The following is a 23,796-nucleotide window of genomic DNA, read 5'->3' as shown; positions in this document are numbered from 1 at the left end:
CCTTGAGCAGTTAAACAGAAAACCGACTCGTGGCGATAATATATTAGACCTTCTGGTGACAAACAGACCCGAACTATTTGAATCAGTTAATGCAGAACAGGGAATCAGCGATCATAAAGCGGTTACTGCGTCGATGATTTCAGCCGTAAATAGAAATATTAAAAAAGGTAGGAAGATTTTTCTGTTTAGCAAAAGTGACAAAAAGCAGATTACAGAGTACCTGACGGCTCAACACAAAAGTTTTGTCTCAAGTGCAGATAGTGTTGAGGATCAGTGGACAAAGTTCAAAACCATGGTACAATATGCGTTAGATGAGTATGTGCCAAGCAAGATCGTAAGAGATGGAAAAGAGCCACCGTGGTACAACAACCGAGTTAGAAAACTGCTGCGGAAGCAAAGGGAACTTCACAGCAAACATAAACATAGCCAAAGCCTAGCAGACAAACAAAAATTACGCGAAGCGAAATGTAATGTGAGGAGGGCTATGCGAGAGGCTTTCAATGAATTCGAAAGTAACGTTCTATGTACTGACTTGGCAGAAAATCCTAAGAAATTTTGGTCCTATGTCAAAGCGGTAGGTGGATCAAAACAAAATGTCCAGACACTCTGTGACGAAAATGGTACTGAAACAGAGGATGACAGACTAAAGGCCGAATTACTAAATGTCTTCTTCCAAAGCTGTTTCACAGAGGAAGACTGCACTGTGCTTCCTTCTCTAGATTGTCGCACAGTTGACAAAATGGTAGATATCGAAGTAGACGACAGAGGGATAGAGAAACAATTAAAATCGCTCAAAAGAGGAAAGGCCGCTGGTCCTGATGGGATACCAGTTCGATTTTACACAGAGTACGCGAAGGAACTTGCCCCCCTTCTTGCAGCGGTGTACCGTAGGTCTCTAGAAGAGCGAAGCGTTCCAAAGGATTGGAAAAGGGCACAGGTCATCCCCGTTCTCAAGAAGGGACGTCGAACAGACGTGCAGAACTATAGACCTATATCTCTAACGTCGATCAGTTGTAGAATTTTGGAACACGTATTATGTTCGAGTATAATGTCTTTTCTGGAGACTAGAAATCTACTCTGTAGGAATCAGCATGGGTTTCGAAAAAGACGATCGTGTGAAACCCAGCTCGCGCTATTCGTCCACGAGACTCAGAGGGCCTTAGACACGGGTTCACAGGTAGATGCCGTGTTTCTTGACTTCCGCAAGGCGTTTGACACAGTTCCCCATAGTCGTTTAATGAACAAAGTAAGAGCATACGGACTATCAGATCAATTGTGTGATTGGATTGAGGAGTTCCTAGATAACAGAACGCAGGACGTCATTCTCAATGGAGAGAAGTCTTCCGAAGTAAGAGTGATTTCAGGTGTGCCGCAGGGGAGTGTCATAGGACCGTTGCTATTCACAATATACATAAATGACCTGGTGGATGACATCGGAAGTTCACTGAGGCTTTTTGCAGATGATGCTGTGGTGTATCGAGAGGTTGCAACAATGGAAAATTGTACTGAAATGCAGGAGGATCTGCAGCGAATTGACGCATGGTGCACGGAATGGCAATTGAATCTCAATGTAGCGAAGTGTAATGTGATGCGAATACATAGAAAGATAGGTCCCTTATCATTTAGCTACAAAATAGCAGGTCAGCAACTGGAAGCAGTTAATTCCATAAATTATCTGGGAGTACGCATTAGGAGTGATTTAAAATGGAATGATCATATAAAGTTGATCGTCGGTAAAGCAGATGCCAGACTGAGATTCATTGGAAGAATCCTAAGGAAATGCAATCCGACAACAAAGGAAGTAGGTTACAGTACGCTTGTTCGCCCAATGCTTGAATACTGCTCAGCAGTGTGGGATCCGCACCAGGTGGGGTTGATAGAGGAGATAGAGAAGATCCAACGGAGAGCAGCGCGCTTCGTTACAGGATCATTTAGTAATTGCGAAAGCGTTACGGAGATGATAGATAAACTCCAGTGGAAGACTCTGCAGGAGAGACGCTCAGTAGCTCGGTACGGGCTTTTGTTGAAGTTTCGAGAACATACCTTCACCGAAGAGTCAAGCAGTATATTGCTCCCTCCTACGTATATCTCGCGAAGAGACCATGAGGATAAAATCAGAGAGATTAGAGCCCACACAGAAGCATACCGACAGTCCTTCTTTCCACGTACAATACGAGACTGGAATAGAAGGGAGAACCGATAGAGGTACTCAGGGTACCCTCCGCCACACACCGTCAGGTGGCTTGCGGAGTACGGATGTAGATGTAGATGTAGATGTAGCGTATAACTGGCCCACATTGTTCACGGACTGGTGCCACGAAATGTATCTCTACAGACAAGACTTGAACACTTCTCACTGCCGTCACGTATCACTCGTTCGTACAGGGTGTTTCAAAAGTGACCGGTTTATTTGAAACGGCAATACAAACTAAACGAGCAGCGATAGAAATACACCGTTTGTTGCAATATCCTTGGGACAACAGTACATTTTCAGGCAGACAAACTTTCGAAATTACAGTAGTTACAATTGTCAACAACAGATGGCGCTGCGGTCTGGGAAACTCTATAGTACGATATTTTCCACATGTCCACCATGCGTAGCAATAATATGGCGTAGTCTCTGAATGAAATTACCCGAAACCTTTGACAACGTGTCTGGCGGAATGGCTTCACATGCAGATGAGATGTACTGCTTCAGCTGTTCAATTGTTTCTGGATTCTGGCGGTACACCTGGTCTTTCAAGTGTCCCCACAGAAAGAAGTCACAGGGGTTAATGTCTGGCGAATAGGGAGGCCAATCCACGCCGCCTCCTGTATGTTTCGGATAGCCCAAAGCAAACACACGATCATCGAAATATTCATTCAGGAAATTAAAGACGTCGGCCGTGCGATGTGGCCGGGCACCATCTTGCATAAACCACGAGGTGTTCGCAGTGTCGTCTAAGGCAGTTTGTACCGCCACAAATTCACGAAGAATGTCCAGATAGCGTGATGCAGTAATCGTTTCGGATCTGAAAAATGGGCCAATGATTCCTTTGGAAGAAATGGCGGCCCAGACCAGTACTTTTTGAGGATGCAGGGACGATGGGACTGCAACATGGGTTGCCGCGTTTGAATTTTGTATGGATAGAGTTGTAAACTCTGGCGAATGAGACGATACGTGGACGTTGGCGTCATTTGGACCGCAGCTGCAACACGGCGAACGGAAACCCGAGGCCGCTGTTGGATCACCTGCTGCACTAGCTGCGCGTTGCCCTCTGTGGTTGCCGTATGCGGTCGCCCTACCTTTCCAGCACGTTCATCCGTCACGTTCCCAGTCCGTTGAAATTTTTCAAACAGATCCTTTATTGTATCGCTTTTCGGTCCTTCGGTTGCATTAAACCTCCGTTGAAAACTTCGTCTTGTTGCAACAACACTGTGTTCTAGGTGGTGGAATTCCAACACCAGAAAAATCCTCTGTTCTAAGGAATAAACCATGTTGTCCACAGCACACTTGCACGTTGTGAACAGCACACGCTTACAGCAGAAAGACGACGTACAGAATGGCGCACCCACAGACTGCGTTGTCTTCTATATCTTTCACATCACTTGCAGCGCCATCTGTTGTTGAAAATTGTAACTACTGTAATTTCGAAAGTTTGTCCGCCTGAAAATGTACTGTTGTCCCAAGCATATTGCAACAAACGGTGTATTTCTATCGCTGCTCGTTTAGTTTTTATTGCCGTTTCAAATATACCAGTCATTTTTGAAACACCCTGTAACAACACGACAACGTGTAAAGTGATTGTTCATAAACTGTGCTTTTTGATGTTTTCACAGAGTAATAATTCATACATCAAATTTAGAGAGTGCATCCACATAAGCTTCATATATTCATTTTCTAATATTGTATCTTCCAGTCATCTTCGGAGTGAGCTGACTGTCACTGCAGTGCACTACAGTACTTGTTCTGTAATTTTAGGCCAGAGGAAACACAAGCGCCAGAGACGTCGATCGACGCTTCGTTCTGAAGTGTAGTATTTTGTGGTTAACGTACTACAACTTGCGCTCCAAGACAATAATCTTTTTCCAGCCAACAATGTATTAAGAAATCTGGATAAAGGCATCCTTTCGGAACGTTGGTATTACAAGAAGCATGGAATGCTTCAGTGCTTGAGAGTACTGTCAAAATAGAAATGCACCGTTGGGACTCGGAATATCAACATCGTTAGTGCAATTATTTGAAGCATATCAAAAGTGTGGGGTTTCCGCGCCAGGCGTCGTGGTTCCGGACCACCTTCATGCGCGTGATAGTATCTGAAACCTACGAGCCTTCACCAAATACGTTGCTAGTACACAGAACGACCTCTCGCAACAGACTTCTGTTGTGAGGCGATATACTGAATTTTGATTGCCAGGATACTGAGCCAAGATGTGCATCCAAAGTAAGTAAACAGGGTTTGCTGTTGTAATGTAATACGAGAGAGAGTTAAGACATGGATTTCACTGGATATGTAGTTCTAATGTGCTAGCAGATAAAATACATATATATTCCAATTCTCTGAAAACATGTCATTGCATTTTCTACGTTGTGGAAGGCTAGAGTTACTACCTACATTTAATGATTTATTGCAAATGTTACTTGACGTTTCAAAACATGTTTCTTGCAGTTTTTTGTTTTATTTTGTTTTTATCTGCAACATTTGCCGAAGAATAAAACTTTCTTAAAAATAACAATAAATTGAGGCTGAAATATAAGTAAAATTTTTTCGTTTGAAGAAGAATGAAATAAAGACGATAGGACAGAGGAGAGATTTGTTGCTGCCATCTCTGGTTGTGACTGGCGGTGAATACCTCAGAGTGGTTTCTTCGAACTGTTACCGCCAGTCACTACAAAACAGTTTATAGTTAGTAGAAGAGAAATTACTAATCCTATGCATTAATATTAGATAATCATCCACGTTCAATATTGGATGCTTTCTTGGCTAGATCGCCTGCACCTTAGGCTACATTTACCATTTACTCTATTAGTCGCCATCCTTAATAAATAATTGTCTGATATGTATAATTTGTGAGTGCATTTTGGTGTGTTATGTCGGATTCATAATGTAGATGTCTTACGTAATGTTACATTTCGTCTTTCACCTCTTCCTGTTCCTCCTCAGTGTCACTGTTTTTGCTGTCACTGTGGGTGTCGCTGACCACCCCTGGAGACTGTTGTTACATCGCATGTAGGTATGTCTGTTATATCGTGTCCGTAGGTACCCTTCATGAGTTGTTATTGAAATACTGTTTGCTAATGCAATTAGTTGTGCCCATCGTCCATTGTCTCTTATGGTTGTATATACGTCTGTTTCTGTGTAGTCTAAGTGTAGTGTATGTTTATTGTTCGCGTACTGCCCGAAGAACAAAACAGTGTGCTCTGGGGAACCTTCTTCCACGCATGAGCGTGTAGGTGTCTGTCTCACACTCCCGCGGTGCAAGTGTGTGGGGCCAATGTCCGATTTAAATTAAGAAATGAATCGTACCGCGACTGGAATCGATATGTTTCATTCTCAACCGCTCTCTTATGTCAGTGAGGAAGTATTCCGGTCTACGTCGCTTATCAGTTACAATCTGCTCACCTTGCCGTGTATCCGAACACTATCACACACATTGCATCTAGTGAGGTGGTGAAGCTTAATCAGGACACTTTTCTGCCCTCGTATGACAGATGCTTTACTGATGACCAGTTTCAGTCTGTGTGTCCTCACGCTATCTGCGAAGCTGAGTATTGATTTGAAGAGCGCGCAGTAGTATGTCTGTATGAATGATAGAGGTTGTACTGTTTTGAATTTAGCCTCTCTAGTTGATGTAGTATTTTTTCTGCTTTGCCTATTTTTAGTCTTATTTTTGTTGAAATTCAATTTCTCATCTGTGTGTCTATAGCATGCAACATGTGCTCGTCAGATGTTAGTGTCCCCTATTTTAACTGAAGAATTCCTTTGGAGTGATTCTTTCGGTAATGTCACGTTGCTTTGTTTTCGGCTATCCTGAGTTTGTTGTTGTCACACCACTGTGTAAATGTTTTTAATATTCCACGGGCTATCTCTCCTGGCTGGGCTGTGTTTTTTGCAGTGACTGCAAATAATAGGTAGGTGACGTCTGATGTGACATTTCCATCTAGAAGTTGTAGAAGGAGTTCGATTGTTATGTCGCAGAAGATGGGGTCCCACATCAACCCATGAGGACCGCCTTTGGGAATCCTTTTAATTATTTTCTTGCTGTCCACCTGCCATTCGATTACTCTGTCTTTACAGTCATATAGGAAACATTCCGTTAGCCTACTGATAGCATTGGGAGAGCCAGCCATGACAATACTCTTCCATATGATGAGCAAGATGTATGTGAGAGGGGTAACACCCTCAGACTTAAAGAAGAATATTGTAGCGGCACCACCGTTTAGGATAGGGAAAGTTAGTTTTATGCAATATTCTGAACACAAGTTACAGCCAGGTGCAGACAGGACTGCAGCGAGTTACACATGCAGTTGCACAGTAGATTAGAGGCCACAGGGTCGTCAAATTGCTGAAAGAGTATACGCAGCAGTTTTGAATGTCGCAAATAACAGGCAGAAGGGGCCCACTGGCCAACCTAGCATGTTATGAGTATGTGACGTGCAGCGCTGTGTGTGGCAAAATAGAGGTGCACAGCCACATAGAAATAGATGCGGATTTCTAATGAGATTAATTCGAGTGTGGCAGCTCTACTGGATGGTAGGGCGTGTCACACCACAAGCTACACGCAACAGCAGATGGGGCGCCAGCGTTCCAGTCCATGGCAGGTCGCTGGTTCGACCCTCTGACACTGATGTGGGGTCTGTGGTTCTGTCAGTGTGATCATGTGATGTATCTCCAGATCGGCGGCGCTTGTTGTCACGGCAGTCTTAGCCACGCTGTCAAGAAGCATGCAGCTGACCACCTGTGGCTCACACCGAGTTGCACTGAGTCAGCAGGGACGCAGACTGCTGAGTCAACTGCCGGCATCTTGACAATGCCGCAACTCCGCTGCCGTGCAAGGCCAACAGATAGCAGGGTGTGCATGGGTCGCTGAGCCAACCATTCCAGGCCAAGCTGTTTCGCGGACCACGAAGGGGTGTCCTCAGCATTGCGGGACCCAGTGATGCAGATCGAGAGGAATGGGGCACTGTAGTTGGAAACAATAAATCTCTTGGAATGCTTGGACGTGTCTTATAATACAGTCTATTCTACCTCTTCCTGCTACATTTAGTTTTGCTGTTACATTCGGTGGCAGAAGTTGCCACTATATTTGGTGTCAGAATAGTGGACAAAATCTGTCCAGTAAGACGATGATTCAAATGGCTCTGAGCACTGTGGGACTCAACTGCTGTGGTCATTAGTCCCCTAGAACTTAGAACTACTTAAACCTAACTAACCTAAGGACATCACACACATCCATGCCCGAGGCAGGATTCGAACCTGCGACCGTAGCAGTCTTCCCAGTAAGACGTTCGTGCCCAACGTCCACATAACATTCACAAGATGTGGTGAGTTTTTACAACTTTTCTTTTGAGTATTGGACGTTATCTGGCCTTTGTATGTTTTTGAGTATGGCTCAAGGTAGGCCATTTTAGATGTTTTGCATAGGCATATTATTAATTTTTTGTCAGAATAGGTGTTAGTGTATTTAGGGCTGTACGATTTGTTATTTGTTTTTTCGTGGCATTTAATTACTTTTTTATTGGTTTGACTATGATGTTACTGAGAATGATGATACTGAGGTGAGTTAGGGACGTGAGGTGTGTCGGAACCAGAAATGGTACAGATTTTGTTGGAAAAAGTAGCACAATAGACAGCAGACAATGCGCAGTTGAGAAATGAATTAACATCTAGAAGCGAGCAGGAAACCGCATCTGAACAGTCGATGTTGCCTAGGGTGCAGGAGATTGATCCAGCTGGCGCGAGTTTGATTATTACGTTTTCTGGCAAGGCATCTGAGGATGTGCGTTCATTTTTGGAGGACGTGGAGACGTCAGCGGTGATGAATGGTTGGTCTGATGAGCCGTTCTTACATATAGCAAAGATTAGATTAACGGGTGAAGCGCAAACATATGTAAGGTGTTCTGAGGCCTTAAGGAAGGCAGGACTGTTTAAGCAGTTAAAGGAAGGGCTTTTACAACGGTACAAAAAACATAATAGCGCTTGGTACTTTAGAGAAAAGTTAAGTACAATGTCAAAGAGACAGGGGAAGACGATGGAGAAATTTGCGGACAGGGTAAGGGAAATTAATGAGTGTATTTACGAGTTGTGTCAGAGCAATCAAGGTTGTAGGAGGCCGAGCAAAGGGCAGTTGATGTATTTGTAAGTGGGGTTACCGGCGCATACGTCACGAAAAGTGTGTGAAGGGACTCCTAAAGATTTGTATTTCGCCATTCAGTTGGCAAATCAGTGTGAGGAAATAGACATGGTAACAGAGGTACACGAGAGGCAAACAGTGTTTACGGCGGGTGTGAAATGTTTTAAGTGTTCTCGTATGAGACATGTGCAGAGGCAATATACCCAGTCACCAAGGAATAAAGGAAGGGATGGAAATTGGCAGCGGGGGGATGGAGAAGTGGAGATAGGAGAGGTGGACAAGCGTTAAAAGGCAGAGGGGGCCTAAGACCCACCTAAGGGACCTCCTGTTTAATTTCAATGCTACGAATACGTATGCAGAGGTGGAATGTTCAGTTGTAGGATCCATAGGAACTAAAAAGTTTAAGATTTTGATGCACACAGGGGCGCAAGTGTCAGTGGCTACTAGGAATATAATGGAACGAAGGAAGCTAGGTCCACCACGTTATAGGTTGCGTGGAGTGGGGGATAGGGAGGTCACGCCTTTGCGGTCGGTGACAGTTGACTTTCGAACAGAGAAAGTCCGATTTAATGCATGCGTGGAGGTAGTGCCATGGGTAAGCCAGGGCTGCGACATGATCCTAGGAATAGATTTCTTGCATCAACATCATGCCAAAATTGACCTTGAACAACGAACTGTGGAACTTCGTGGAATATTATTTCAGCCAGAGGAAACTGTTGTCAATGCAGAGCTATCACGAGGGGTGTTCAACGTAATGAACAAACCAAGTGAACCGCGTACTTTAGCATTAAAGCTTAATTCGCGTGAGTGTGTATCTAGTGACACTGGGAAGTCGCTTTGGGTAAGTGTGGAGTCAGATTTACATGTGGGTACAGTATGTGTTATTGAACCATTAGAGGATAATGAAGTTTTGGGTCCATTGGGTTGTTTTGTGAAACGTAGTGTTGTACGCGTACAGGCGGGAAACGACGGGAGAGTAGTTCCCGTGAACGTGGATAATCTTAGCGCTGTAGACGCGAATTTGAGGAAAGAAATTTTAGTAGCAAATCTGGATGTGCCGATAGAACTGCATTGCGTGCCAAAATTAAGCTTTTGAAAGGAGGAGAAAGAGAGCATATGGAAGAATTGTTGTGGGAATTTAAGGATTTGTTTTTTCCACAAGGGCCGTTACCAGCAGCTCCATTAGTTCAACACAGGATACCAACAGGGTATGAAGCACCTGTTGCCGGGCGCTTCGGTCTGCTACGGTCGCAGGTTCGAATCCTGCCTCGGGCATGGATGTGTGTGATGTCCTTAGGTTAGTCAGGTTTAAGTAGTTCGAAGTTCTAGGGGACTGATGACCTCAGAAGTTAAGCCCCATAGTGCTCAGAGCCATTTGAACCATTTTTGATACTTCAATAATAAGACAGTAACGGACGCATACACCATTCCAAACATATCGGAGACTTTGTATCACTTAGGACAGTGCCAGTACTTTTCTACGATGGATTTGACAAGTGGTTATCACCAGTTAGAGGTGGCTCCAGAGGATCGTCCAAAAACTGCTTTCTCTACACCTGGAGGCAATTTCCAGTACATTAGGATGCCATTCGGTTTGAAAAACGCTCCGGCAACGTTTCAAAGGTTTGTAGATAGTGTCTTTTCTATTTGGATGGCATTATAGTGTTTTCAAGTAGTACGGAGCAACATAGACAGCGGTTACGGGAAGTCTTTATGAGGTGTTAAGGGCACCTTGTTTGGAGCTGAGCCTGGAGAAGTGTCATTTTGCATTGGAAGAAGTAAAATATTTGTGTCATATTACCAGTAAGGACGGAGTGCGAACAGATACGAGTTTGGTACAGGCTGTAATGGATTTTCGAGAACCGGAAACAGTTAAGGAAGTGCAGTCGTTCATCGGAATTTGGAATTTATGTCGAAATTTCGTGAAGAGTTTTGCCGATTTAGCACAGCCATTGACACGATTGTTACGGAAGTGTGTGAAATTTGTGTAGACATAAGAGTATCAGAAAGCATTTGACAAACTGAAAGAAGTGTTAACATCAAGTCCGGTTCTTGTGTTTCCAGATTTTGAAAAGGAGTTTATACTAGCATGTTGTGATGTCCCCTCTCCCCTTTTGTTATCCCTGTTGATGGTGAGCCACAACTGCTACAGCTTGGTCGGTGGAATGGAAACGCCACGCGCAATGGTGGTATTCCCCGTCGGATAACGTGGAACAGCACCTGAAAATCTCTAAAGAAAATTGTTCCTCGCGTAATGTATGAAAGTCCCTTTGCGAGTCCGCACAGCCTTCTCAGCGATGCGAACTGCTGATTTTAAATGTCTCTTATGATTTTATGATGATTTGCTATGCCCAGTTAGTTATTGCAGCATTGAGTGAATCATTCACAATGGGCGTCGTTTCACACCACTGAAGCTAGGAAAAATTCATTTGCAGTTCAGTATCAGTAGTTGCTGTTAAATTCCTAGGTAGAATTGTTCACTACGGTACGACGCAAAATCCTGAGATAATCTACACTCCTGGAAATTGAAATAAGAACACTGTGAATTCATTGTCCCAGGAAGGGGAAACTTTATTGACACATTCCTGGGGTCAGATACATCACATGATCACACTGACAGAACCACAGGCACATAGACACAGGCAACAGAGCATGCACAATGTCGGCACTAGGACAGTGTATATCCACCTCTCGCAGCAATGCAGGCTGCTATTCTCCCATGAAGACGATCGTAGAGATGCTGGATGTAGTCCTGTGGAACGACTTGCCATGCCATTTCCACCTGGCGCCTCAGTTGGACCAGCGTTCGTGCTAGACGTGCAGACCGCGTGAGACGACGCTTCATCCAGTCCCAAACATGCTCAATGGGGGACAGATCCGGAGATCTTGCTGGCCAGGGTAGTTGACTTACACCTTCTAGAGCACGTTGGGTGGCACGGGATACATGCGGACGTGCATTGTCTTGTTGGAACAGCAAGTTCCCTTGCCGGTCTAGGAATGGTAGAACGATGGGTTCGATGACGGTTTGGATGTACCGTGCACTATTCAGTGTCCCCTCGACGATCACCAGAGGTGTACGGCCAGTGTAGGAGATCGCTCCCCACACCATGATGCCGGGTGTTGCCCCTGTGTGCCTCGGTCGTATGCAGTCCTGATTGTGGCGCTCACCTGCACGGCGCCAAACACGCATACGACCATCATTGGCACCAAGGCAGAAGCGACTCTCATCGCTGAAGACGACACGTCTCCATTCGTCCCTCCATTCACGCCTGTCGCGACACCACTGGAGGCGGGCTGCACGATGTTGGGGCGTGAGCGGAAGACGGCCTAACGGTGTGAGGGACCGTAGCCCAGCTTCATGGAGACGGTTGAGAATGGTCCTCGCCGATACCCCAGGAGCAACAGTGTCCCTAATTTGCTGAGAAGTGGCGGTGCGGTCCCCTACGGCACTGCGTAGGTTCCTACGGTCTTGGCGTGCATCCGTGCGTCGCTGCGGTCCGGTCCCAGGTCGACGGGCACGTGCACCTTCCGCCGACCACTGGCGACAACATCGATGTACTGTGGAGTCCTCACGCCCCACGTGTTGAGCAATTCGGCGGTACGTACACCCGGCCTCCCGCATGCCCACTATACGCCCTAGCTCAAAGTCCGTCAACTGCACATACGGTTCACGTTCACGCTGTCGCGGCATGCTACCAGTGTTAAAGACTGCGATGGAGCTCCGTATGCCACGGCAAACTGGCTGACACTGACGGCGGCGGTGCACAAATGCTGCGCAGCTAGCGCCATTCGACGGCCAACATCGCGGTTCCTGGTGTGTCCGCTGTGCCGTGCGTGTGATCATTGCTTGTACAGCCCTCTCGCAGTGTCCGGAGCAAGTATGGTGGGTCTGACACACCGGTGTCAATGTGTTCTTTTTTCCATTTCCAGGAGTGTATAATGCTATCTTGCTTTCGTGCGTTGTAATATTATTTCGGCAAAACACTCCTTTCAATGCTCAATGTCCATCAGATTACTCTTTCAATTAAAATGTTCACAGTTAATTAATTTTGATCATCAACTATCACACAGTTCAATTAATGATGGAGCCAGCACGTGAGATTCCCATAACTGGTTCAAATGGCTCTGAGCGCTATGGGACTTAACTGCTGTGGTCATCAGTCCCCTAGTTCTTGGAACTACTTAAACCTAACTAACCGAAAGACAGCAGACACATCCATGCCCGAGGCAGGATTCGAACCTGCAACCGTAGCGGTCGCGCTACTCAAGGCCACTGCGGCCGGATTTTCCATAAGTGACTAACAATTTTTATTGCTCCTTCTTAGCAGTTAGTTTATAATCATCACACCACACGCACACCGATGGATCAGATCAATATCGATTCTTTTTAGTTCGGTGATCGTGACAATTACGCCAAATTTTACAATCGGAGTATTTGTATTATCTTCGTGTGTTCGTATTAATGTTTCCTACTCAAGGCTAATCAGTATTGCAGTCATCGATACTATGTCCATTCATCGTTGTAACTTTTCACTTTGATGAAGGTTGAGTCCACCAATAATATCTCCAGTAATTAAAGTTCATTAACTCATAGTACGCTATCAGTTCAAGTTCTCAAGTCACATTAACTGAGAACAAAGTTCGCGCATCTCTGTCACTCAGTAGTACTTTTTTGAATAGACAGAATCTCGTAGCGTTCCATTTGTAGCACTATAACAAACGGTGCTCTGTCTCGACTTGATAGCAAGCAAGCTAGCAAGCGACTAACATTTCCATAATCTAGCATTGTAGACGCATTGAATTTCCTTTTCACCGTGTTTACAACTCTTTTTCACAATAAATGTTGCCTCTGACCGACATATTACTTTCGTCGTACTGATTTGCAGTTATTACTGAGATGTTTGATAGCTAATTAAAAATAACGTTTCTTTTTTTCTACCTTTATATTGTGACATACTCAGTAAGACGAGAAGAGGAGTTTGTGGCACAACTTGACAAGAAGAAGGGACCGGTTGGTAGGACACGTTCTGAGGCATCAAGGGATCACAAATTTAGCATTGGAGGGCAGCGTGGAGGGTAAAAATCTTAGAGGGAGACCAAGAGATGAATACACTAAGCAGATGCAGAAGGATGTAGGTTTCAGTAAGTATTGGGAGATGAAGAAGCTTGCACAGTATAGAGTAGCATGGAGAGCTGCATCAAACCAGTCTCAGGACTGAAAACCACAACAACAACAACACTCAGTAATTATTGAAATTGTTATATTATTGTCAAAGTTGTCATACCTGTCAGGATAATACTGTTCCCTGCTTTAAATTATCATGACATTCTTATTTGGGTTTTCGGGTTTCTTGGGGTGTTACAATCTGATGCATCGAATCAAGCATTAGGGTGTGTTCTTAGTCAGGAAATTGTTAGGAAAGAACATCCAGGCGGTTGAATGCAGCAGAGAGGAATTACTCAACAACTGAGAGGGAGATGCTTAGCATAATCTATGGAATCACATATTACAAATGTTATTTATAGGGGGGAAGATTTCGGGTAGTGACAGATCATTCTGCATTGAAGTGATCGTTGGAGTTGAAGGGTCTGTCCACTAGACTAGCTAGATGGGCTGTGAGGCTTAGTGAATTCGGCTACGAGGTGGTGCACAAGTATGGGAAGTAGCACGGTAATGTGTATGCACTAAGTAGGAAGGTGGCAAAAGTAGAAGTCATAGGTTATGACCTAGCAGTATGGCAAGAATTACAGGATTTGGACAACGACTGAAAATTGTTTGACAAAGCCACAATTTAAGATGTACGAAGCTGAGGGATGAGGTCTTAAAGGAAGCGCATGATCACGTGTTATCTGATCATGGGGGGTATAGAGCGACGAATAGGAGAGTGGCGGATAGGTATTGGTGAAGAGGTAGGAAAGTAGATCAGTATGTCAAGAATTGTATACCATGTGCGCAGAAAGCAGATTTGAGCTGGAAACAGATACAGCTACAACGATTGCCGGAAGTGATATGTCCACTCTCTATTCTGGGGATCGATATCTTAGGACCTTTCAGGCGAACACCATCGGGAAACAGATTTGTTCTGACAATAATATATCATTTTTTGAAGTATGTGGTGATGGTGGCTGTGCCAAATCAACAGGCAGCAATGGTTGAGCAAGCGTTAGTAAAGAACAACTGGATTTTGAAGTTTGGAGTACCAGAGACAATAATTACTGACCAAGAGACCAACTTCATGTCGGATTTAATGAGAGCATTGCATCCACAGGCAACTCAAGGACAGAACGGGTTAAAGAACAATCGGGAAGATGCTGAGTTTTTATGTGGATTCTCATCGTCATCAGTGGGAAGAGTATTTGAAGCATATTGTATGTGCAAACAATGCAAAAGTCGATATAAATACCGATTTGTCTCCATATGAGGTAGTGTACGGGCGACAAATGGCGTCACCGTTTGATTTGGTGAGGCTACAGAAAGAAAGGACCGGTGAATCTGTATGACAATTCGCAAAGACAATTCAGGATGTTCGGAAATGGGTACAAAAGGCGAATACAAAGGCTTTGGAAAGGCAAGAAGACGCAGTAAAGCAGAAAGGAAGATTACCGCAATATAGAGCGGGGCAATGGGTAATGGTGTCCAGCACCTATATGCAAAAAGGGAAAATGAAGAAGTTCCTCATGAAGTATCAAGGGCCATATCAAGTTGTTGAACCACATCCCCAGTTAATGTTATGCTTCAGCTGCCAACTAGAACAACGATAGTACACAATGGGCGGTTACAGCCATTTAAGGGTTGCCGTATGTGATTCCAGGCGTGTCACAGGAAGGAAAGAGGAAGAAAGAGAGAGTGGAAAGAGGTCCTAAGCACAGAGAAAACCAAGGAGATAGAGGACAGCATGAAGTACCTTATGCTTTGCGATCCAGAAAGTAGTAGAGTATTAGTAGTTTTTTGTTTCTGTGTCATGTATCATTGGGTTTTGTGTAGAGTAATTAGGCACTGTATTTTCCTACGTTGTATGTATTTTCGAATATAGCCTGCTGCGGACACCAGTCCTTTTGAAGAGCGAGGACGGGTGATGGTGCTCTCTGTCCTCAGGTCACTTAAAGGGGGAGTGTTGGTGTTGATTCATCTCTTCATCATCGTGGAGCGAAAATTGAGCTTGCAATGGGTCAGGATGCATTGGATCTTCTCCTCCTACGAGAATTTGGTGGTAGTAGCAAGTTGTTTTGAGCATGGAGTATTTGCAGAAGCGAAACGTACAGAGCTCGAGGGGAGCAGAATGTTAATCAATGGAACTAATTGTAACATAATAGGACCAACCTTCCACCTGCCAGCGTCCATTTCAGGAGTCACCCGACTGAATGTTATGCAGCCACAGCTGTACTGGCCAGAAGCCATTTTAGTGTTTTTGCCAAGACTGAATCTGATCTTGTTAAATCAAACTCTGGAGCCAGGTCTGTTGCGATCTATAAACCAGTTCATTTTAGAGCAAGACAAGCGTATATCAGCTGAACAGCTTGTTCAACGTGTCTACGGCTACGGCAAACAAAGATCATTTTGGGCACCCCTGTGCCAAGTGCCATCGCAGCCTTAACTTTGTTATGTGTTGTTTACTTTCTGATCAGGAGGAGAGCTGATTCCAAGAGAGAACCAAGGGTAGTCCAAGTCCTAGTGGATTGGATACCGAGAGAATGAGATGAGTGGATAAGGGGTTGATCGAGCAGTGGTGGTCTAGTAAGGGATTTTTACGTTTTGTTCCATGTCATGGTTTTAAGGGGCACTAGACCAAATTTAAGTTTTCTAATAGCAAGGAAATATGGCATAGGTGCCGACCCAAACAAGTTAAGAGTTCCCAGAATGAGATTTTCACTCTGCAGCGGAGTGTGCGCTGATATGAAACTTCCTGGCAGATTAAAACTGTGTGCCCGACCGAGACTCGAACTCGGGACCTTTGCCTTTCGCGGGCAAGTGCTCTGCCAACTGAGCTACCGAAGCACGACTCACGTCCGGTACCCACAGCTTTACTTCTGCCAGTATCCGTCTCCTACCTTCCAAACTTTACAGAAGCTCTTCTGCGAAACTTGCAGAACTAACACTCCTGAAAGAAAGGATACTGCGGAGACATGGCTTAGCCACAGCCTGGGGGATGTTTCCAGAATGAGATTTTCACTCTGCAGCGGAGTGTGCGCTGATATGAAACTTCCTGGCAGATTAAAACTGTGTGCCCGACCGAGACTCGAACTCGGGACCTTTGCCTTTCGCGGGCAAGTGCTCTACCAACTGAGCTACCGAAGCACGACTCACGTCCGGTACCCACAGCTTTACTTCTGCCAGTATCCGTCTCCTACCTTCCAAACTTTACAGAAGCTCTTCTGCGAAACTTGCAGAACTAGCACTCCTGAAAGAAAGGATACTGCGGAGACATGGCTTAGCCACAGCCTGGGAGATGTTTCCAGAATGAGATTTTCACTCTGCAGCGGAGTGTGCGCTGATATGAAAGTTTGGAAGGTAGGAGACGGATACTGGCAGAAGTAAAGCTGTGGGTACCGGACGTGAGTCGTGCTTCGGTAGCTCAGTTGGTAGAGCACTTGCCCGTGAAAGGCAAAGGTCCCGAGTTCGAGTCTCGGTCGGGCACACAGTTTTAATCTGCCAGGAAGTTTCATATCAGCGCACACTCCGCTGCAGAGTGAAAATCTCATTCTGGAAACATCCCCCAGGCTGTGGCTAAGCCATGTCTCCGCAGTATCCTTTCTTTCCGGAGTGCTAGTTCTGCAAGTTTCGCAGAAGAGCTTCTGTAAAGTTTGGAAGGTAGGAGACGGATACTGGCAGAAGTAAAGCTGTGGGTACCGGACGTGAGTCGTGCTTCGGTAGCTCAGTTGGTAGAGCACTTGCCCGCGAAAGGCAAAGGTCCCGAGTTAAGGTCTCGGTCGGGCACACAGTTTTAATCTGCCAGGAAGTTTCAAGTTAAGAGTTAGTTAAGGGTCGACCAGGGGGCCAGGATTTTCCGAAGAGGGGAATAATGTAGGATAGGGAAATTTAGTTTTGTGAAATATTCTGGACAGGTGCGGGCTAATTTGCAGTGAGTTACACTTACCAACAGTTGCGAAGGAGAATAGAGGCCACAGGGCCGCCAAATTGCTGAAAGAGTATATGCAGCGGTTTTTCATGTCGCAAATCACAGGCAGAAGGGGCCCACTGGCCAACCTAGCATATATTGCAAAACAGAGGTGCAGAGCTTCGTATAAATAGGTGCGGGTTTCTAACGAGATTCATTCAAGTGTGGCAACCCTCCTGGATGGCAGGGTGTGTCACACCACCAGCTACATGCAGTAGCAGATGGAGCGACAGCATTCCAGTCCATGGCAGGTCACTGGTTTGACCCTCTGAGGCCGACCAGGGTCTGTAGCCAGCCAGTGGCGGGCCACTCCATTGCTCGCTATCGTGGGCAGTCGTCCTGGCTTCCAACACATGCTGGAGGCATCCTGATGCGAGGACTACAGATTCGGGCTCCGGAGCACGGGCACTTGTTGTCGCCGCAATCTTAGGCACGCCATCGAGAAGCACGCAGCTGGCCGCTTGCGGCTCACACCAAGCGGCACTGAGTTGGCAGGGATGCAGACCAATGAGTCGACTGCTGGTATCCTGACGATGCCTCAACTTTGCTGCTGTACAAGGCCGACACACAGGGGGGCGTGCGCGAGTGGCTGAGTCAGCCTTTCCGCGCCATGCCGTTTCGCGGGCAGAAAGTGGTGTCCTCAGCATGGGGCCACTGTAGCTGGAAACACTGTAGCTGGAAACTTGGAAAGTTTGGATGAGTCTTAATATGGTGACTTGCACCGCTTCCCACTACATTTGACGTGGCTGTTACATTCAGCGGCAGAAGTTGCCACAACAATATAATAGTTCCCATACGAAAGAAATCAGATGCTGACAGTGTGAAAATAAGTCACAGCTGCAAATTACTAGCATGAATCCTTTACAGAAGAATGTAAAAACTGGTAGAAGCCGATCTCAGGGAAGATCAGTTTGGATTTCAGAGAAATATATGGACACGAGAGGCAATACTGACACAGCGCATTCTCGTAGAAGATAGATTAAGGAGAGGCAAAAGTTTAAATTCTTAAGGTGGCAGGTGTAAAATACATGGAGTTAAAGGCTATTTACCAATTTTACTGTAACCAGATGGCAGTTATAAGTGTCGAGGGGCACGGAAGGGAAGCAGTACTTGAGAATTGAACGATACAGGGCTGTAGCCTATCCCCGATGTTATTTAATCTGTATGCTGAGCAAGTGTAAAGGAAACAAAAGAAAAATTTGGAGAAAGGAGCTAAAGCACAAGGAGAAGAAATAAAAATTTTGAGGTCTGCCAGTGATATTGCGATTCTGTCAGAGACAGCAAGAGACTTGGACGAGCAGTTGAACAGAAAGGATGGTGTCTCGAAAGGAGGATATAAGATGAACATCGACAAAACCAAGTTTCCGCTAATGCTTCCCTCCTTATCTTAACTTTGTTCCTCATTGTCCCCATATTCAAGGCACTCGTTTCTTGAAGTACTTAAAACATTTAAGTGCACCAAAATGGCTCTGCCCAATGTTAATCATATTGGTTGGTATATTCATCATCCGTTATTATTTTAATGTGTTTTAGTTCACATGTTGTAGGAATGATCAACTTCATCAAGAAATAGTAACAACTAGTGGGCATTGCCCTAAGTTATTCCCGTCCGTTTTTATCTAATGACTATACGTAGTTCTAGGCTCTCAGTCCGGAACCGCGTGACAGCTACAGTCGCAGGTTCGAATCCTGCCTCGGGCATGGATGTGCGTGATGTCCTTAGGTTAGTTAGGTTTAAGTAGTTCTAAGTTCTAGGGGACTGATAACCTCAGCTGTTAAGTCCCATAGTGCTCAGAGCCATTTGACTATACGTAACCTAAACACTTGAGTCAGATGTGATTCATATGCACCTTCATCTAAATGTTTTGCTTGACTCCAACGCTATTCTTTCTGTATACGCCTGAACCCAGAAATTGTGACCTTAGTCTCTTTTGGGCACCCTCTGACCAAAATCTGGACTTCAGTTGTCTTTCAAATCTCTGATAGGACTGAAATCTGCGTCCATTCAACAGTTCCCACTGCTAAGCATTCCCCTCTAAATGATTTATCACAAAATGTGTCTTTCGTCGATAGTTCCAAGCAATGGTTCCGTGAAAGGTTTACAGAAAAACAACTGGATGTGTTCTCCCTTCTGGATCAAATGATGGAAATCTTTTATTTACGCCTCCGACCATTTCATACCTAATTTCTTCCCAAAATTTATTCCCACTACCGGTAACTTCTGCATGAGTCGAAGCACTACTTCCGAAACTTACTCTTTCTTGATTTCCCTCCCAACGTACCACGTAATTTGCAGAACGGGTCTCTAGTACCTTAAACCTCTGTTGCGAGAGAGTCTTATCTTAGCCTACACTGTGAAGAGGGAATGTCTCACCGTTACTCTAACCTTTTCTCCTTTTGCTACTCTACCCACAAACAATACACTTATCTTACTCACCTTGTCCATAGGTAAATCACAATCTCTCAACTTACTTCTTGTCAAAGAATTGTAACCCTACATCGACACATGATTATTGGACTTTAGTTCACCTAGTCTCATGCTGCAGTTTTTCAATCTCTTCTTTTTATCTTTCATTACTCTTTCTGATACCACTAAATTCAAATACTTAATATGATTATTCATTTTATCTATCTGTCCGTTAAATGATCTTACAAAGCTTGCTTAAACTCTTCTTGATCTTTCTGAATTCTACAGCTAGTTCTATTTTTACGCCATCTATCAAATTTTTATTCTTCTTCTCTACGTGATCTGCCAAATATTTTTACATAGTCTAATGAAACTCTCTCACTTGCTAGCAAACGAATAAAAATCTACTCTTTACATCGCCACTACCCATTTTGTTGAAACTGGTAAGTCGATCACAGATATAGAAAAACTTATTCCTACAAATTCACAAAAATGTTAATGAACGGGGAATGGAGTATTTTGAGTACTCTATTTTCAATTTCTATCGGCAGTATACTGAGCCAAGACCTGCGTCCAAAGCAAGTAAACAGGGTTTGCTATGATAACGTAGTATGAGAAGTAGTTAAGACATGAATTTCACTGGATATATGGTACTTCGTTTTCACAGTTGAAGTGGTGTGTTTGTAGTGTGCTAAGCTACAGTTCTGAGTTTCCTGATGTACTGGTTGAATCACCTACAACTTGCATCGCAAATATTGCGCAAACGGAAAGTGCTATTGATGTGCTGTTTCCGCAGAATGGGTATGTAGATTGTAATAATACCTAGAAAGTGTATTTTTGTTCAAACATACAATTTTTTAAATGGGACAGTGCCTGTTGACATTAAGAAACTAAAGGTAGGCTAGATTAGAATGTCAGTGGTGTTTGTTGTAGTATTCCTCCTTGTTCCTATGTTTGACGGCCCAACGTATGTGACAGCCCGTTGTAGAGATGTTCATTTCTGTTCATCTGAACTATCTGTTGCGTTAATCATTATCATGTTATCTGTAACCTCGGAGAACGTAAAGCCTATCTCTTTATGTCTTACTGTTTCCATATTCCACATCTTTGTGCTTTTATTCTTCCTGACTAGACTACAGTTTTAGCCTCCTCTTTACCATATTGTGATCTGAGTCTGCTCCTGGGTATGGCTTATAATCCAATATCCGATTTCGGAATCTCTGCCTGACCATGCAGTAATGTAACTGAAAACTTCCCATATTACTCGAACTTTCCCAAGCATACCTTCTCCTCTTGTGATTTGAACAGAGAATTCGCAACTACTAGCTAAAATTTTGGCGGAACTCAATTAGTCTTTCTCTTCTCTCATGCCTACTACCAAGCACATATTCTTCCATAACCCTTTCTTCTACTCTTTCCCCTAAAACCGCATTCCAGCCCCCCCTGACTATTAGATTTTCATCTCTCTTTAAGTACTGAATTACCCGTCCAGCAGCCTCATATACTTTCTCTACCTCTTCCTCTTCTGCTTTCGTGAACTATCACTGTCGTTGTTGGTTTGCTGTCGATTCTGATGAGAAAAACGCTGCCACCTAAATGTTCACAATAGCTCACCCTCTGCCATACTTTCCTATTCACAACAAATCCTACTCCGGTTATACCATTTTCTGCTGCTGCTAATGTTACCCTACACTCCTCTGACCAGAAATATTTGTCTTCCTTCCATTTCACTTCACTGATTCCCATTGTATTTAGATTGAGCCTGAGCGTTTTTCCTTTTAGATTATCTTCCTTTCCTACCACGTTCAATCTTCTGACATTCCACTCCCAAATACGTAGAACAACTTTAAAAAAATGTGTGTGAAATCTTATGGGACTTAGTCCCTAAGCTTACACACTACTTAACCTAAATTATCCTAATGATAAACACACACACCCATGCCCGAGGAAGCAGTCAAACCTCCTCCGAGACCAGCCGCACAGTCCACGACTGCAGCGCCTTAGACCGCATGGGTAATCTTACGCGGCAGAACAACTTAAATTGGAATGATCATCTAGATAATGTTGTGGGGAAGACAAACCAAAGCCTTCGTTTTATTGGCAAAACATTCAGAAGGTATAAGAGTTTCACTAAAGAGGCTGCCTACATTACACTTGTCCGTCCCCCGCTGGAGTACTGCTGTGCAGTAAGGGATCCTTCCCATACTGGATTGACGGAGGACACCGAAAAAGTTCAAAGGAGGGCAGCTCATTTTGCATTACCGTGAAAAAGGGGCGAGGGTGTGAAGGATATGATATTCGAGATGGGGTGTCCATAATTAAAACACACGTTTTTCGCTGTGGAGAGGTGTTTTCATGAAATTTCATACTTTCTTCTCCGAATGCAAAAATAGTTTGATGGCATCCACCTACAAAGACAGGAATGATAACTGTAATAAATCAGAGAAATCTGAACTCGCACGGAAAGGTTAGTTTGTTTTTCCCGAGTGCTATTAGACATTGGAATGGAAAAGAAATCGTGTGAAAGTGATTCGAAGAACTCTCTGCCAGGCAATTGTGAATTGCAGAGTAGGTATGTAGATGTAGATGAACTTCTGTCCGCCCCTCCACCGTCTTTGACAAGGCTGTTGGCAGCATAAGGGTGACTTCTTATACCCGTCATTATGATTTTTATTCAAAATTTAACCAGTGGAGGGGCTCTAACTGGAGACAAGGGATGTTTTCATTACTAGTCAAAGACGTTACCCCTTGATCACGTGTGACAAATCAGATATTTGACTGAAATTTATCGTAAACGGTGTGACAGATGTTGAAAATGCTAAACTAATAACTAGGTAAGCCTGGTTAAGGGATCTGAATTTTAATCTTAATAAACGCTCATCAGTATTTATTTAATTTACATTTACGAGGTCGTACTGCGATCGTCGAAAGTTTAGTGTTAAAAGACAGTAGCGCCGTAGAAGAGTACGCGTTTGCATCCATGGTTGGAACAGAAAGCGTATTAATTGTAAAACAGCAAACAAGCCTTCATAATGAAGCATGAAATTATCGAAACTATGTAAAGATGACTTTATCGTCCCTACAGTTTATCTGTCTGACGTAGCTGGATCTCATCATGTCAATCTGCAGGTGGAAGCTGAAGTGGCTTCAAACTCAGTCATTATATCATACCAATAACTTGCATCTGTGGTTGAGTTCAAACCACCAAGCGAAATTTCTAAGTTCCCAGCTCATCTGCTCAAAGAAGCACCTGGATGCAGAGACGCTCAGTTGACGAGAAGCGGAGAAGTCTGGCGGAGAAGGACCGTGGCGAAAAAGTAATTTTGTGCCATTTGATTCTGAAAAGGAAGACACGTGTGTCTACGTTTCTCGTCATCATTTTGATAGCAGAACTATGGGTATACCGAGTGCCAACCAGTGAAAAACTCTTGCTTCAGGCATTTGACCAGTAACACGCTCCCTAGCACTTGGTGATGAAAAACTGTGTCCTCCTCTCTTTCTGCGTCTGCCTGTTGTCAGTGACGTCGGACATCTGTAGCACAACAATACTTATCCCTCTGACTTCTAAGTTTTTTACGTTATCCAGTCATCGTAGCTCTTACATAGTGTTAAATATTTTTATTTGGCAGTATCTGAGTTCAGAGGCATCCCACCGCCCTCCACTTTCAAATGTGATCTTTAGTGGTCGGTATGTTTCGAAAAAGTGTTCTTCCAGGCCAGCCAAAAACGGCACATCTCGTTACATATGGAGGTGGCTAAAGAGACTCTTCTGGTGTCCTAGTACTATAAGAGAAACTATCTGCATTGGGAGTCGTGGTGTCCGGTGTCCAGGGGCGGCAATCTTAAAGCAATGGTTGGTCTTGTCGCACGGTGTTGACCAACGCATCACTCAGCAGGTCCCTTCCACGAATTCTCCAGGGGTGGCCGACTTCCTACACG

The 23,796-nt window shown here is 44.4% G+C and overlaps 1 non-coding gene across 1 annotated transcript; it reads left to right on the top strand.

Moving 5' to 3' along the window:
- Nucleotides 1–16,895: 16,895 nt before the first annotated feature.
- Nucleotides 16,896–16,970, top strand: Trnas-uga (transfer RNA serine (anticodon UGA)). The gene has a single exon. It is a non-coding gene; the product is annotated as a tRNA-Ser (tRNA).
- The last annotated feature ends 6,826 nt before the right edge of the window (nucleotides 16,971–23,796 follow it).

The sequence above is a fragment of the Schistocerca gregaria genome, chromosome 6, assembly GCF_023897955.1.
Source record: "Schistocerca gregaria isolate iqSchGreg1 chromosome 6, iqSchGreg1.2, whole genome shotgun sequence".
Classification (NCBI taxonomy): domain Eukaryota; kingdom Metazoa; phylum Arthropoda; class Insecta; order Orthoptera; family Acrididae; genus Schistocerca; species Schistocerca gregaria.
Note: the sequence above shows the minus strand (reverse complement) of the source record. Positions and strands in the feature narration are given on the sequence as shown.